The sequence below is a fragment of the Otolemur garnettii genome, unplaced genomic scaffold (assembly GCF_000181295.1).
Source record: "Otolemur garnettii isolate 467f Iridium unplaced genomic scaffold, OtoGar3 scaffold00132, whole genome shotgun sequence".
NCBI lineage: Eukaryota > Metazoa > Chordata > Mammalia > Primates > Galagidae > Otolemur > Otolemur garnettii.
Window position 1 is genome coordinate 86,857 of NW_003852527.1, and position 4,177 is coordinate 91,033.

The 4,177-nt window shown below is 35.2% G+C and overlaps 1 pseudogene; it reads right to left on the reverse strand.

Moving 5' to 3' along the window:
* Positions 1-540: 540 nt before the first annotated feature.
* LOC100957255 lies at positions 541-2,293 on the reverse strand (annotated as a pseudogene).
* Between the last annotated feature and the right edge of the window lie 1,884 nt (positions 2,294-4,177).

The window sequence follows — 4,177 nt, forward strand, 5'->3', positions numbered from 1 at the left end:
TTGGAACTAACTTGTTGGTCAGTTATTTTTCCCCGAGTCTAGGGAAGATTTATAGCAAACATTGGGATTTACTCATTGCTTTGGAACTAGTTTGCTCCCCTTCCATTGTTTCTCAGTGTGAGGCAGAATTAAGGGGGCACTGAAACTTAATTCAGATCTCTTAGTTATTTGGGGGTCAGAGGAAATATTCACATGAGCACCTGAGTTTTGCAGAAAATATAGCTAGGGATTCAGGCCTTCCTGCAAACTTTGTTCCTTGTAGTGCTATATCATTCCACCGTGTCTTTTCAACATGCTGTCTCCACTAATCAGTGAGCTGACTAACTGCCAAACTTTAAAACTACCTTCTCTGAAGACTTTCAGTGTAATTTCTCTTCATGATTGTGCAATTTTTGCATGTAAACACTGGGAATTCTGTTTCATGTGTGGATTCATGGCCATTTCAATTGCATTCTTCTTGGTTTCACAGAAAATAATAGGCCTCCCTTTAGACTCATTGTAGACTTGAAAGACATCTCCAATAACTGTTGGCCTCTGAGACTAATGACACTGGATGGCCAAATGTTCCACAGTAGTTGCAGCTTTTTGAGTAATTTTTCCAATAAGATCAATCTGTTCTTATCTGGATTTCATTTATTTTTTTTGCAACTTAGTATATACACTGTGGGAAAGTTGTAGAAAAAAGTAAAGTCTAAGGATTGTCTTCAGAATCAGTTTTGTAGGATTTGTGAATAATACCTTCAACTTGCTCAGCAAAACCTAAATCTAACATCTGATCCACTTCATCAAGTACAACATGGCACAGTTTAGAGAGATCCAATCAGCCACTCTACACATGGTCTTTGATATGATCAGGGTCCCAACCAAGATGTCAACACCATTTCAAATATGATTAATTTGGCTTTGATATGGTGTTCCACCATAAAAACATGCCACGCTGAGTTTCCTAGTTGTTTCAAAGGAAATATTTGGCTACTTGGTTTGCCAGTTCCCTGTTGGAGCCAACACCTTCATGAGTGATTTTTTAAAATTGTTTTCTGGTTTCTTTGGAGTCTTTCAATCAAGGTGAAAGAGAATGTCTTTCCTATTCTTATCCATGCTTGAGCTATTAAATCTTTTACTTCATATACAGGACCAATGGTCTTAACTTGAATAGGAAAGAGATATGTTACCCCTCCACCTTTCAGAAGCTTTATAGTTTCTTCAGAAATGGGAAAATTGGAGAAGGCTCCTTATTTCTGTTCACATATTAGGGACTCTTCCAGTTTATTGTTACTTGATTTATGAGTAAAATTATCTAAGGATGATGCTTGATTTGATTTTCTTCATATTCATCAATTTGCTAGATCTTTTCTTCTTGACTTATGAGATTTAGAGAATTCATCTGAAAATCTATTAAACTCTTCTTCAGAGTCTCCATCTAGCTTCTCTTTCATTTTAGCTTTTTAGGGGCTTGGAAGCATCCAAGTCATCACAACACCATTTTGTCTTGTTCCTGATTTTTCAGCTTAGTCATAATGGTGCCTTGACTTTCTTCTATCACTCAGCATTGTGTGATGTGCTTTCCTCTTCATCTTACTTAGCATTGTGTGATGTGTTTTCCTCTTAATCTTGTTTAAAGCTTCGTAACAACCCTATAAAGGAAGTACAGGTTCATAATCCCTCATCCAAAATTCTGACATCCATAAACCTATTTTGCCTCTCCTTCCCCTGGCTCTCACCTCCAAGGTGCCTCCAGCTCTAGAATGTTCCTCAGAAGAGTTTACCAGGCCTCTGCCACCTCCCTCCAGGCACAGTGGCCACACCCATACCTACAGGCAGCAACAGTGTGAAAGGAAGTGGAGGTCAGTGTGGACACCGGGACTCAATGTGTGCATTTTATGGTATGTCAATTATACATCAATAAAATCATTTTATTATTAAAATAATACAAAAACAAATAGAGACAAGGAATGACCAGGGATAAGCAGCATGTTGAATAGATATGGGCCTAAAGTCAGATCTATCCCAGCACTTTTTAGTTAAGTATATGAATAAAATTAATCATTGGGGAAGTTATTTTATGTTAGATTTACTATCTATTAAAACATAAAAAGAGCTAATGTAAATTGTCTGTTCTATCTTATACTTTGAAGGAAATTCTTAATCATTTTAAATTATACAAATCACATAAAAAAATTGAGACTTGGCATATCAATAAAATACCAACCTGGTGTACCAAAGATTTGCCTTCATTGCTTCGTTCCTGGCAACCACAGCTGTAATTAGTGACTGCATTTCCTCTGTATCCCATGAGCTTGTAGTATCTGCCGGTGATGAATCATCACTGCCTTTATCCTAAATACAGCTGAATAGGGTTAATTAGTTTAGCAAATAAAAGCACAAATACTGCATGAGCCATAGTGATACTAAAATATTATTTTTTGTTTATCTGAAATTCCACTGTGACTCAGAACTCTGTACTTTATCTAGAATCTCTAGATGAAATAAGCAATCCTAGATTTTTATCTTTGACAATCTATATGTTGGAAATATTTCTGTTATCAAACAGAAATCATTTTAGGTATTTCAAGCAGAATGGGATTGAATAAATAGAATTCTGTATTATAAACATGTTGGAAAGGGGAAGAATAAAGGTCAGGGAAGTTTCCTTCTCTCTCTCAAGTTTAACACTAAATTTTAGGAAAATCTGAGGCCAGCAACAGCAGGAAATCTGTTCATTAGCCATGGCTACCTACAACACAAAGGAGATAATTAGCAGGGGAGCCTCCAGAGAGGCCCAATTGGAGGCTGACACCAGTTTTCATCTTACCTGATGTCCATTAAAGACACATTTACATGAATGTTTGTATGAAGTTTACTCATAAGAGCCAAAAACTGTTAATACAAACTTCCATCAAGATCACAACATGTCATAAATTATGGCATAATCACACAATAGATCACTGCACAAGAACTATACACTGAAATACCACCACATACAATAACACGGATGAGTATTACAGACAATACATTGAATAAAAGAAGCTAGACATAAAGGCATACATAACTGTGTGAATCAATTTGTATTAATTCCAAAAGCAAGTAAAGCTGAGCTAAGATGTTAGAAGGCAGAACAATGGTTATCTCTGAGGTTGAAGGGCGGGCGTTGATTTACAAGTGACATGAAAGAAACTTCTTGGATGCTGAAAACATTCTGTGTCTTCCCTGAGAGGTTGGTCACGCAGATATATACATATGTAAATATTCATCACAATATAAACTTTATATCAGTGCACTTTACAGGATGCATGATATTTCTCCATAAAGAAGGTTCTCGTGTTTTCTGATGTCCACACAATTATCTACCTCTACTTTCCTTATAACTTCCAAATTTCACCAAGTGTCTCACTGGTGGCAACTAAAACATACTAGCAAGGAATTGTAGGGAATTCGGTTCTCAGGACTCTGGATCCAACAAAACAGGATGAAATGGAGCAGGAATGATACATAGTACTCTTCATAATGCTTCTATATTGTGGAGAGTGAACGAATGAAAAGTGTTTTTAGAGTATAACACTGTGGATGATATCTTTTAAAGAATCCTCTTGGAATATCCTAAGATCCAGAATTAAAATTCAAGAGCGTGTGTGTGTGTGTGTGTGTGTGTGTGCACGCACGTGCATGTGGTGTATTTTAACTATGGTAGTAACATTAGAGAAACACATAACGTGTAGTTAGCTAGGATATAGAATATTAAAATTATGAGTTCATATACACTGGAAAGATTAAAATTTAAATATTCTTGGACTATGGGAACAAGTCTTAATTAGACTCTACTTTAACAAAACACAAGCTTTGATTTCCTAACAGAATTTTTATTGAAATGGCAGGAAATATCATAAAACTAAAACAAAACATTTCAATAAATTACTTATCATAACCTAAAATGTAAAAGGTCTATACTATATTCATTTTTTATTTTCCTTGTTTTATTTACTTTGCTTGGAAACAAAATCTTTGAATGTACTCTCTCTAGTTTCAAGTTTATCAATTCAATTTTATGACTTTTTTAATTAGCACATTTTACCACAGAGAGAAATACATTGCATGTTATAAAGTATATTATCATTAGTGGTGTACTTTTCAGGGTATTTTCAAATTAAAAAATCTGTAATTAAAAATGTCACAGACCAAT